The sequence below is a fragment of the Urocampus carinirostris genome, chromosome 1 (assembly GCF_059441175.1).
Source record: "Urocampus carinirostris isolate Australia breed hairy pipefish chromosome 1, RoL_Ucar_1.0, whole genome shotgun sequence".
Taxonomy (NCBI): Eukaryota; Metazoa; Chordata; class Actinopteri; order Syngnathiformes; family Syngnathidae; genus Urocampus; species Urocampus carinirostris.
Window position 1 is genome coordinate 55,203,539 of NC_142349.1, and position 13,530 is coordinate 55,217,068.

General features: G+C 41.3%; 1 protein-coding gene across 2 annotated transcripts in view; it reads right to left on the reverse strand.

Annotated features, from left to right (window-relative positions):
• Positions 1 to 843, reverse strand: part of tnr (tenascin R (restrictin, janusin)) — a 230,878-nt gene extending 230,035 nt beyond the window's left edge. For both annotated transcript variants that reach the window (XM_088345721.1, XM_088345730.1), the window contains exon 1: positions 611 to 843. The gene's annotated coding sequence lies outside the window, so the exon portion shown is untranslated. The remainder of the gene's footprint in view (positions 1 to 610) is intronic.
• Positions 844 to 13,530: the final 12,687 nt, after the last annotated feature.

A 13,530-nucleotide genomic window follows, 5' to 3' on the forward strand; every position in this document is an offset into this window, starting at 1 on the left:
AAATGTTTACCTGACGATGGAAACTTTGATGTTAGATTTCATATCTAATATAGAAAGGAGCTAAAGTTTCTTAATACTTCTTTTTTAAAATTTTCTGTGACTTTTATTTTAAGTAAAACAACATTGAGGTGAGTTTCCTCAATGTTCTCTGGTTGATTAATGGTAGTGAGCAAACACAGCTACAACAGGTGATTTGTCTGTGCCGCCCGGCTTTAACAACATCCGTTAGACATATTAAAAACTGCCAGTCATTATTCTGTTGTGCTTTTTTTCAGCATTGTCTCCTTGGCCACATAACATGATGCGGCGGGCCACATTTGGCCCGCAGGCCATGGGTTTGACAGAGGCACTTTAAGGGACTGCAGAAAAAAATAGATAATATACAACTATTATATAACAACTAAATCAGATTTTTGAAACAAATACATTGTATCGTCTTTATTAAATGAGAAATGACAAATTTAAAAAAATATATGTATATATAAATCAAATTGTGAATATGTCCTTAAGAAAGTAATGCATACGCTCCCAAGGTTCAATTGCAAAGAAATAAAAACCACTATGAAACGGCAATCCCGCCGGTGCCGCAACTTCCGACAAGTTCCCTTACCTGCTCAGATGCACCAGATCCGAAGCAGACTCCCTGATCCGTCTCCCAGTCTTCGAAAAGGTTCTTTGAACACTCGGAATCCCGGTCCTGCTCGTCCTCTGATGTGGACCACCGCCCCCAGTCGCCGATGCCGGTCCTGATGCCGATGGTCCCGGATTTGGATTCTCTTTTTTGCGTCTCTTCAGCTCGAATGTAATGGACAGAGTGAGGATGAGACCGGCGAGCTGCTCCACTTGCTGTGCCTCCCCCCTCCTCATAAAGACCCCCTCAAACCCACCTCTCTCTCCTCCTCCTCTGGCTCCCTCCCAGGCTGTCAGATGCTCAGTGCGACTTACCTCTTCACTCTGTCATCCTCCCCTCCCCTCTGACTCCTTTACACACAAACCCCCTCTCCACGCTGAATGATGCCACCAGCTCGCCATCTTATTTTCTAGACGGTCTCTGTCGGACTTTTTTCTCCGTCTTTCTGTTTTTAATCGGTGGCACGGGGAGAGCAGCCTCCAGTGGCGTTCAGATGCTGCTGCTGCTCTGTGAATAAATGAATGAATGAATGGATGAATGAATAAACATAGGAGCAAAAAAGAGCAAAGGAAAAATAATCTATCTATCCATCTACCCTGGTCATATCCCTCAAGAGGGGTGACCAACAGCAAGACAAACACATACAAAAACAGAGAAACTAAAACAAGGGAAAAAGCAGAAAAAAAAAACACACACAAAAAAATTAGGACCATGGCCAACCCAAATGCCCAAACACCCAAACAAGTTAAGCACCTCGGCACACAAGTCGGTCATTGCTTTCGTCCCTCCAGATGAAACGGGACACCAGAAAGCGGCCATGTCACTCGGGTCAGGGTGACACAACACACTCTTTTGTTCAACAGCAGGGCCCGACAGCTTTTACTGGTTTACCCCTGCTGCATCTTACAGTTGCCCTGCCCATCCCTTAGAATGTGTCCAAACATCTTAGTATCCTTTCACCTTTTACACCTCTCCACTCATTCCTATCACCAACAAAAAGAATGAAATAGTAAAAAAAAATTGAAGAAAATAGAAGGAAAATGAAATAAAGAAAGGGAATTAGGAGAAAGATAAAAAGAAAACAAGAAAGAAAAAGAGGGAAAGAGAGAATGAGAGATAAAGTAAGAAAAAAAAACTGAGAACGAGAGAGTAAAAAAGTGTGAGAGTGAGACGCAGAGAGAAAAGAAAAATAAATAAGAAAACAGAGTCAGAAGAAAAGAGCGCAAGAGCGTACGAGAGAAAATGAACAAGGAGAAAGAATGAGTGATTGAAAGATAGAGAGAATAAAGTGAGAAATAAGAGACATAGGGAAAGAGAAAAAGAAGAAAAGAGAGAAAGAGCAAAAGTCATAGAGAAAGACAGAAGAATAAAGAGAGAGAGAAAAAGGGGAAAGAGACAAGAGAAAGGAAGAATTTTTTTTAAAATAGTGATTGAGAGAAAGGAGAAGAAACGAAGAAATTAAATAATAAAGTAAAATAAAGTAAGTAAATATACATAGGTAGGCCCCAAAATTGTTTTAAAGTACAAGTTGTCTAATAAAATCATGAACCCTAACTCCATTACAGCCACAGCATGTATTTAATAGTAACCCCTATTGGGTTCAAAATACTTCATTTATTTAATAAAACACTATTAATACAGTTAATAAGCAAAAATACATGTACTATCCTCAAAAATTATATTCATTTTAAATATTTGGAATAACAGCGTATATTAAATAACTTGCGACACTCTTTCAAGAAGCTAACAAGATTGGCGGCCATCTTACTACTACGGAAGCCTGAAGGACAATTTTACGAAGGTTGCTTTTCCCGGTTGTGCCTTTAGCATTTAGCTGTAACTAAGCACATACAACTAAAGCTTTGCACGTCAACTTTTTCCACCCTTTCCATCTTTAGCCACTCACAATAAACACTTTGTTACAGTCTATGGCTCGCCGCTATCTGCCATTTATATTGTTAGCTACTCGGCGGACATAAATGTACTAACCAAGACGATAACAACTGCTCAGTAAGCTGCAGCAATATCTGTCATTGAGTGCATTTAAAACACATTACTCATAACTATACAGTATACAGTACGTGCATACTTGCATAAAGTGCACTAGTCAATCTACTTACTGAAATTACAAATCCATCAATCCAGACACTTAAGTGCATTAGTCAAATCCTTTATGCAAAAAAAAAAAAAATGTACATGAATCTCATTACGCTCCCACAATTCACTGCCACATTTCATTTTCCCTGTGGGATAAATATTTCTATGTAGTATATCTATAAAATAAAAAAAAACTCGGGGTGTAAATGCTAAAAAGAATGTGTTTGATAAATGTAGATAAGTATAAAGGTGAGTGACACAGATGAAGAGAGATAGAGATTGAAGGTGATTGGGTGAGAAAGAGAGTGGAAGTGAGAGCGTGAGAGAAAGAAAGGGAGAGCTAGAGAGAAATGGAGAGCAAGAGAGTGAGAGAAACAGCAGAAGAGACAAAGTGAGAAAGATAAACAGAGAGACAGAGAGCGAGGACAGAGGGTAATGGAGTGATTTAGAGAGAGAGAGAGAGAGAGAGAGAGAGAGAGAGAGAGAGAGAGAGAGAGAGAGAGAGAGATGAAGGGTTAGAGAAAGAAAGAGACAGTGGGCGATAGCGAGAGAGAATGCGAGAGAGAGACCGAGAGGAGGCGCAGTGGTTAGCGCGTGTGCGGCACAGTTCTGAGGTCGTGGGAACCTCCTGCGTGGGTTCAAATCCAGCCTTACTGTGCAGAGTTTGTATGTTCTCCCCGTGCTTGTGTGGGTTCCCTCCGAGCACTCCGGTTTCCTCCCACATTCCAAAGACATGCATTTCAGGTTAATTGGCCGGTCCAAATTGTCCCTAGGTGTGAATGAGCGAGCGAGTTGTCTGTCCCTGTGTGCCCTGCGATTGGCTGGCAACCAGTTCAGGGTGTCCCCTGCCCACTGCCCGGAGATGGCTGGGATGGGCTCCAGCCCCCCCGCGACCCTAATAAGGATAAGCGGTACAGCTAATGAGATGAGATGAGAGAGAGAGGGATTGGGAGGGAGAGGAAGAGATACGAACTTAGATAGAAATAGAGAATGAGAAAAAAAGAGAGGGAGACAGAGCAATGGAGACAAATTTAATGAGGGACAGAGTGAGAGAGTGATAGAAAGTATTCAAGAGATACAAAGGGAGCAAGCTAGAGAGAAATGGAGAGCAAGAAAAAGAGAGAAACAACAAAAGAGACAAAGTGAAAAAGAGAAACAAAGATATGGAGAGCGAGAAGGACCGAGGGTAATGGAGTGATTTAGAGAGAGAGAGAGAGAGAGAGAGAGGGAGAGAGAGAGAGAGAGAGAGAGAGAGAGAGAGAGAGAGAGAGAGAGAGAGAGAGAGAGAGAGAGAGAGAGAGAGAGAGAGAAATGGGAGGGAGAGGGGGAGAAAGAAGGAGAGATAAAATTGGAGGGAGAGTAGCGAGCAGCAGACCAATGGAGAGAAAGTTAGAGAGGGAAGGAGAATTAAACTGATGGAGTGACAAAGAGAAATTGAGAGACAAAGAGAGAAGTAAAGAAATGGAGAGAGAAAGAGAGAGGGGGGAAAGAGAGAGGGAAAAAGAGCAGAAACTATATAGAAATAGCGAATGAGAAAAAAGGGAGACAGAGCAATGGAGATTTAAGGAGGGACAGAGTAAGAGAGTGATAGACGGAATTCAAGAGATAGAGAGAGAATGAGAGAAATAGATATATAGAGAGAGAGAATGGGAGTGACACCTAGAGAGAAATAAAGTGTATATGTACATTAGAGACAGCAATAGATAAAAAAGGAGCAATGGAGGGAAAGTAAGGGACAGAGATAGACAGAAAAAAAGACAATAAGAGAGACAAAGTGACAGAGAGAGACGTCGCCGTCGTTCTCATTCTGCATCCACCTGCTACTCCACTCAAACAGCTCCAATCAAACCATAAGTAAACCAAATTTATTTTTACTTGTATTCTTCTATAATATGTAACCATATACAGTAGATGTATACTACATTAAAATAGTGCTTACGATTTACTATCCTTTATTTTTTCGTGTTTTTTTTCTGGGGTACTGGGAGTTTGGCAGGTATTAGCTGAATTAACATGTGTTTCTATCCCTCACTATAATGTCAATTTTTATTATTGCGTCTTTTTTATGGGCTATCGGGGGTTCCGAAGGCATTATTCGCTTAAATACTATAGGTTTTTATTCCCTGCTATTGTCAGGACCGGAACGGAAACAGGACCCAATAGCGTTAAGTTTCTTACAAGATTTTTGGGAGGAAGGAGAAAGGGCTGCGCCCACGATCCGGTGAACGCTGGACACTCTCATACTCGGATTGTGCTTAGAACGCGGAAGTGGCTCTTCCGTAGCGAGCGATGGCGGTGTCACGGACGGAAAAAAACGGAACGGTAGCCGGGACTGGGAGAGCAAGGCATGGTAGGGGTCGGAAGCGAGTCGTAGGCCAGAAAGGGAGAGTAGACATAGTCGGGGGACAAAAAGAGGTTATAAGCCGAGACAGGAGAATAGACTTGGTCAGGAGCAAAACAGGTCGTAGCCGGAGACAGACGGGAGCGAAACGGGACAAGTAGGAGTCAGGGTCGAAAAAAGGCTTGCCTAGTGTTCACTTTGGTTCGCAGACGGTCTGACAAAAGGGGACAGACAGTACTGGGTTCAAATACTGAGAGGGAGCCAATCACAACCCGCGGCAGTTGACGCCAAATGAGCGGGCACAGCTGAGTCACATCAGTAATCATGACAGCTATACGGCAGTTTTTGTTATTTTTGTGTCTTTTTCCTAAATTCAACAGTTCGAAACGTGTTAACCTATTAACATTGGTTTCCATCCCACGCTATATGGCAATTTTGGTTATTTTGTGTATTTTTTCTGGGATACCGGGGAGTTCGGAATGTATGCGCTTATTCCCATGGCATTTTAATTGCCTGCCATACATCATTTTTATTCTGGAGTACACATTAGCTTAAGACCCAAAAAAACATGTGTCCCCTGCAATTGGTCAATATTTGTTATTTTTGGTTACCGGGGGTTCGAAACAAAATAGCTGGATTACCATAGATTTTTATCCCTTGTCATGATTACTGATTTGGGGCACCTGCGACTGCCCCGTTGGCGCCAACAGCCACGGGATCTGATTGGCTGTTGAACTCTTTTCAAACCCCCGTCTTTCAAGAGGAAGCGGTCAGACCGTCTGCGAACCTATGCTCTCAGATAGGCAAGCTTTTGTACTCTCCGACGTTATCCTGCCCTATTTTCCTACCTGATACCTGTTGCCGACCTTTTTCTGGACCCGTTTCTGTTTTACTCCCCCGTCCTGGCCATCGACCTGTTTTCTCACTGTCAACGACTACCTTCGCTCGACATGAAAGTGCCACTTCCGCGTTCCTGCCATCTGCTACCCGTGGCCGACGATCATCGGATCGTGGATGCAAGCACTGCTCTCTTTCTTAATAAAAACTGAGTAAAACGAACGTTATTGGGTCTTGTCTCCGTTCCTGGCTTGTGAAATCCTTAGCTATAAGGTATTTTTTGTTATTTTCGTAGGAACTCAGGGGGTCAAAATATTTCAACTCATTACAATAGGTTTCTATCGTTCTTTGTCGTCTATACAGGTAGTGTCACAAAAACAAACAAAAAAACTGTATTTAGGATTAAGGACATTTAAATAATCTAGTCATAGAAAATTGCAATGTTTGGCCACTTTACTCATAAGACTCAAGTTCCACCCACAATCGTCACGGTAACAAACGCCAAATAACAATTGTCCGTACCATAGAATTAAACCATTTCTTATCCTTGCGGGCTTGTCGACAAAATCACCGTTTGAAATTGTGTTCAGGGGGTTTCATAAAGCGCCGCGTTATTTTCCGACTGATACGCAAAATTATTTTCCAGCGCCAGAAAGCGTTTTTGTTTACATACGCTAACAACCCGTCACGGGAAAATAATGCGTTTCCAACACCCACGTAACGTTCTTCTCGGTTGTCGGCCATTACGGTAAAGTGGAGCGTTTCATGAAAATTTGATGCGACAATTTTAATCACAACAGTCTCTTATCGCCGTACCCTCAACTGCTCCCAATCGTCTTTAAGCCACCTTGTCAGACAAGACCTAATGGGGACCGTTTTATTTTGGCGGGGCTACTGCATTTCTATTTACCGCAAGGTGATAGCCGACTAAATAGGGTCTGTGATGGGGTTTCTTATCAAAGACTCGCCTTTTTCAGGCTCCGTACGAACATTTTTTGCTCTGCTGCGGTGCAATGGCTTTTGAAAACCTTACAAAGAGTCATCAACACCGCCCAGAAAATCCTCAGTTGCTCTCTGTCCAACTGGAGACTATAGACAGCTCGTTCAACCCAAAAAACTAACCTAAATCTACAAAGCCACTGATTGATACAACGGAACTGTTTGGTAAAAGCTTATCAAAAATGAGTTTATTCAAATGTAGCCTCAAGTTGCAGTGTGTAATAACGCACATTAGAGGTTGTAGCTGACAATGGTGCTGAATTGTGTACATTAGAAAAAGAGGCACTACGAAAGCCCAAAGGATACCACTAAGCAAAACTACCAAAAACTGGCTTAAAACACTCAAATCCTTTTCGACTAATTAACATGTAAACCAATAGGGTGACCGGCTTGCTAGGGTGTTGGTGTGCTTCGCATGTTGTCAGAGCTCAGGAAGTCAAAGACAAGACTGTCATGAACCGGAACAGGATCAGGACCCAAATGCGTGACGTTTCTCACATAAGCCTTTTATTTTACGGGAAATGGGGAGCCATGCACGTTAGGCAGCAGTCTGGCGTGGAATGATAGGAAGCCAGAGCCCGATCGATACCAATTGCCCGAGCAGATATCGGACAAATGGGGTCGATACCGGACAGGACGGGACAGAAAGGATTGATATCAAAACAGGATATTGAAATTAACAGAAACAGGACAAACTAGACGGGAACAAAACTGGAAACCGATATTAAACCGGACAAAATAAACGGGAACAATACCGAACAGGAAATACCAACAGGAAACAGGACCGAGTCAAAGCCCACGTCTTGCGGGGCGGAGGTTCGTTGACGGATTGACAAAGGAAGAGTGAGAGCACTGAGCTTAAATAGACGGAAACCCAATCTGTCAACGAGCTGCAGCTGGCGCCACACGGGCGGGGCCATTTGGGCGCCATTGCAACTGTGACAAGTGGAATAATGCAGTTACTAGCTCTAACTAAATAAAACATGAAAGGCTTTATTGTCACTTATTTAGGATGGGATCTAACACAATGTCTTATTCTTTTCTAAGTATCCATTTATTGTATCATTCGATATTGTTTCAAGGCAACCGTGACAGAGAAAGACTGTCTTCAAACTGCATTATCTCTTAAAATCACTGGAAGACATCAATGACATATATATGCTGTAGAAATTATGCAAAAATCAAGCACTATTTTCTCACATTTTGTATGTTTTAGGATTTTGTAATCTCCTAAGAATGAAGAAGTGAGGAGAAGCACTGGTGTGAGAGAGCTTTCTTAGACGGTGGATGAAAATGTTTTGAGATGATTCAGACATATAGAAAGAATGGATGAAGGCTGTTTGACTAAAACAGTATGTAGTGCAGAAGTGGTGGGAAATAGGGTTGGATGGGTAAGATGAAATGTGTTCTGGATGTGAGGTCGGTTTATTTAATGGATGCAAGAGTGTGTGCAAGGGATAGATGTGAATGGCGAAGGATAATTAAGAATGACTGATATCGATGCATATGATGCAGAGGGGGTAAACCAGTGTTTTCTGTCCGGCCTCTCTGCTGATAAAGGGTTGCATGGTACAGCAACTCACCCATTGTTGCGCTGTCGGTTTTATGTTCATTGTCAGATTGGGAAGAGAGAAGGGAAATATGAGCGTGTTCTTGACTCTAGCCACCTCCCATATGGCTAATGGCTTTTGTATATAAATTGATAAGGCGCACCTTAAAACCCCAAACTAGCCAGAAATTTAAAACTGCGCCTTATAATCCAGTGCGCCATAGTATGGAAAATACATTAGTGTTTTTGTATCCAGAAAAAAATGTAAACAATTTCATTTTAAAGATCTTTGTACATGATGTTGGTTATGCTTTGTCGAGTTTACAAGACCATACTATTGAAAAATAATTATAACAAGAAAAGGTTTACGATTATATTGAATTTGTCTGTTTGCAATAAATATTTTGTTCTAATTGTACGAATTACTTATTTGAGCTATAGAGCTACTTTATTTTCAAGTACACCACTAGCACATTGGTCAAAGAATGCTTGATATACTTTTGAGTACATCTAATATTAAATATATATATATCACTGTAATCAAGAAAGTAATACTTATTTTTGTTTCTTTCTTGTTGTCTTTTTGTGACAACAGGTGGGATTGGTGTGACTGAGGGGGAATTAGCATTAATTTACCATAAATTACCATAATGCAGAGATGCCAACTGTAGAAATTCAGCCAACATTGTTATTTTTCTATCCTAATGGTGCTAGCCAAGAACTTCTATCTTTCTGTCTTTTTTATTATCCTTATTTTGTTTCATGTTTTTCTTCTGTAGATGATTAGGAAGGAAAATTCCTTAAATCCGTGTGTGTTTGTCTTGATCAAGTATGCTGAACTTTCAAAAACGGTGAAAAGAATTCCTTTTCAATTGTTGTGTAGCCGTCCTTCAGATTACTTAAAAGGGGTTTTAACCAATTATCCAACAAATGAATGTGGTGCTAGAAGTTTAACCCCTTAACATTTTAAGGGCTGTAAACTGGTTGTCTCCAAATGGCCACTTTTGGAAATGCCTACCCTACCCTACCCTACCCTAAGAAAAATGTGTAAAACACAATTTTGCCTTTTTCAGATTGTGATCAAATGGTAAGGCTTCAAGCTATTGTCTCAATTGTTTTGCAGTTAAGATGCCCAGACTACACTCTTTTGCAGGCAAACCTATTTCTGTGTGTTTGGTATGGTAAACTATAAACGTGTTTTTTATGTTATCAATTCAGATCCGCTCAGGGTGATGTGACGTTATATTCAACCCATAAGAACAATGTATGGTCTCCCTGACCTGCTGATAAAAACCCAAGGTCCCAAACAGCATCCAGTCATCTGTGCTTGAGTTTGAATGAACTGACCTCAATGATTGACTTTCTAGTTAAAGTTTCCTCAAGATAGCAAAACAGCATCCGTCATCTGTGCTTGTGTTTAAATGAGGTGGGTTGTTCTCAAACATATATATCCTGTCTCACACACTGTGTGAATATCACCGTTGTTCATTGTGTTTTAACTCATGATTCAGCTGTCTTCAATGATTGACTTTCTAGTTATATGCTGCTCTCACGACTGGAACTGCATAAAAAGGCGAAACAAACGGTGACTAACACATTCGGCAGGAGGAATTCTGCCAGGGTGTCCTTCTTGCGAGAATACAATCAAGTGTCACTCCGATCTGAACTAAGACCTCTGTCTTTTTATTTCACATGTGGGCGGACTGAACCAAAGTAAAAGAGGTTTAGATCTCACAGTTCAACTCAGATGACTCAATGTTTGTAGCACTTGCAAGTATTATTTCAATTTGGGACAAAACTTCAGCGTGTTACTTTTCAAAAGAGACCAAAAGCATCCTTGGGGACGTCTTGGATTGGGATTTTAGGCTAATTTTACAGGAACTGTAAGGGGTTAAAAGAACAAACTCGGTTATCTAAAATCGATTACTCGTTCAAATAATTTATTGACCACCCAAATTCACTATACTGCAGGAAATGATTCATTTTTTCCAGGAAATCAAGTCAGTATAAGAAGACGTTGCTTGGTCATCGTGTGCACACAAGGGCGAGAAAACACTCGGAAAAGTTCACGAGCTTCTCGAAAGGATCACGCGGCTTGCTGACAGGGTATAAAGCTTCCCGTTCTCCAATCAATACGGCTTTTCCCTTCAGACTGCCACTCTGTCACAAGTCGAAAAAAAGGGAATTGACTCTGTAGTTAAAAAAAAAAAAAAAAACACAATCTTTTGGACCGCACACACAGCATAGAAGGAAAAGCATTACAGAAGGAGTAGGGAAAAGAGCACTGGACACGTTTGTTACTTTGTACATGTAAATCTTTTGCAAAACATTACTAAAAGCAGAAAACCTCAACTAGAGTTATATATTAAATAGGCAGCAAATTCCTCTTGGGAGTGGCCATTTTGCCACCCCTTGTTGCGGTAAAGCTATGTCCCATTTTCCTGGGCAACAACTAATCAGTGCTTAACTTCAGAAAATTGTGATGTTATTTTCAGAACACCTTAAGTGGTCAAATATCTGATATTTCTAATTGACAAATCCAGATTTAAAAAAATGATGTTTTCCATCCAAGCCTTTTTTCGAATAATACCTATATGAATAGTGTTAGGAAGTAAATATTAAAATGTACCGTTTACCAAATTGTTCAAATTAGTTATCTGACTCCATTAACCAAACACAACCTACATTCACCTAACAATGCAAGCTCGTTTCTTGATGGGAAAATATGGACAAGAGGCATTTCCACAAGGGGGCAGATTTAATTTCTTAAACAATTTAACTAAGTGAACTATATCGAATTAGCCGAATTAGTGTCGCTTGAGTCTCTGTCAAGCTTCCTCTCTCGATCTTCTGCTTCTCTCCTTAGCCCACGTTTTTTCCGCAAGCTGGTGTGCTGGCTCCTCCCATGGGCGTGCCAGGAAAGCCACCTCGCCTCGATGTCAGGAGAAACTAAAAACAGCAGAGCGTTTCTACGTCATCAGGGCCTTGTTCTCCAAACATCACCTGCTGTCCCCCGTCAGAGTCCTGTTATCAAAATTCCCCAGCCAAAACATTCCCCAATTTGGAAAAGCATGACCTGAAGCCCACTCAGTGACAATCTTCATTGCACTCGATAAATGTAACTTGTATTTAATTGTATAAAATCCTTTATAGTGAAATGTATAAAATCGTCATACCTTAAAGCCCCCAGTGTGCATCATATAGCAATCCCTTGTGGTGTAAAAATACTTAATATAGATAAAAACACTATTGATTCAAATAATAAGCAAAGACACATAGTTTAAAAATATATTTTAGGCTTAGAAATGCATCATTACAGCGTATCTAACACGCTTGTCCCGAAAATGCTTTTAGCACTTAAGGTGAATTTATCGCACACAGCTAGCCCTGTATGTGATGTGATTTGGGCATCTTGCAGTGTTTTCCACTGTTTCCTCCTCTAGCACTCATGTTCGCCACTCAGCTGCAGGTGGTTGCTTGTCGCTATCTGCTATTGTTATTGTTAGCTGCTCCTGCTTTGTCCTTCAGCGTCACTTGCCTTCCAAGGCTGCTCACACGATTGGATGTCTGTGAGTCCCATGTTTCAGGCACTTTTTACCACTGTTTCCTTCTCTTACCACTCAAGTTAGCCATCTGGTCATGGTTTGCTGCTAGCCACCATTGTTAGCTGCTCAGTGCAAATAAAGTATGCTTTGTCTTTCAGTGTTTCTTGCCTTCCACAGCTTAGTTCCTTGATTCAGGCACCTTCCACCTTTTCTTCCATGTAAATAAAGCGTGTTTCATCCTTAATTTGCCTGCCACCGCTGAGTCCCAGCATTTGACAAATACTGCTTTACTCTTGTAATCTTTTACTGGCCAATTTAGCAGCTTTTAACACTAGCTGCTAAAGTTAGCCGCTTCACCAGCTCTAAACATCTCAAGCCATATGCTCTTTGACATTACTGCTCTGCTCTTGAAAATTTTCACTGGCCTTTTTAGTAGCTTCTCACGCTAGCTAATAAAGTTAGCTACTTACACCAGCTCTGATCAACTCCAGCTACTGGCTCCTTTTAGACACTCCGTGTTCTTCCAAATCACTCTGATTTTTACTGTGACTAGTGTGGATTAACACCAGCGTTATGTCCTGTCACTGACTGAAATTCATGCAAGGAAATAAGGAAGAAGAAATTTTGTTAAATTGTATCCTTCGTGATTCCATAGTTTGTCTTCTTCGTATGCACGCACTTTAGCTTCAAGCTACAACAACCTCTAGTGGTGAATTATTGCACACTCGCCCTTACAGGGATATACAGTGGAACCTCGGTTTTCGAACGCCTCTCAGTTCGAACAAATCGTTTCTCGACCAAAAATTTTGAGAAATTCTTGATTCGCTTTTCGTTCAAAAAAATCGGAGTTCGAACGCCGGTACGCTAGGGTGCGATGCTGAGCGGCGTACGGGTGTAGATTGCCCCCACCCCTCGTGAAGAACTGTTATGACGTGCGCTAGCACTTCTTTTCGCTTTCGATTTAAATATCGGTGAACGGAGTGTTTTAGCCCCTAATTATGCCTCCGAAGAAGGTCGGTGCAAGCAGCAAAGTTGCTACAGGTGAAAAAAGAAGGGTAGTGCGTACAACTATTGCATTTAAGAAAGAAATAATAGCAAAATTTGAAGAAGGTGTGCGACTTTCCCTTCTTTCAAGGGAATAGAGTATGGCTTCTGCAGACCACCACAAAGGTAAGAAATCCTATTCATAATTCTTTTCTTTATCCTTTAACCGCTCACCACTTTTTGTGGAGACCCGGGCGCTAAATGACCTGATTTTTTTAGTTGTACACGTTCATGTTAGCGTAATCTTTCGTACGGAAGATTACGCTAACGCGAACGTATGATTAGCCTGGGTTAGCTTCATGTTTACGTTCATGGTAAACATTCAGGGTGTTGGAACGGATTAAAACGATTTTACATTACTTTTAATGGGAAAAACGATTTTCGGTGACCGAACAAATCGGTTTTCGAACAGGGTTCTGGAACGGATTATGGTCGAGAACCGAGGTTCCACTGAAGTGCCTGAAGGTGGGTACTCTAGCCATTCCAA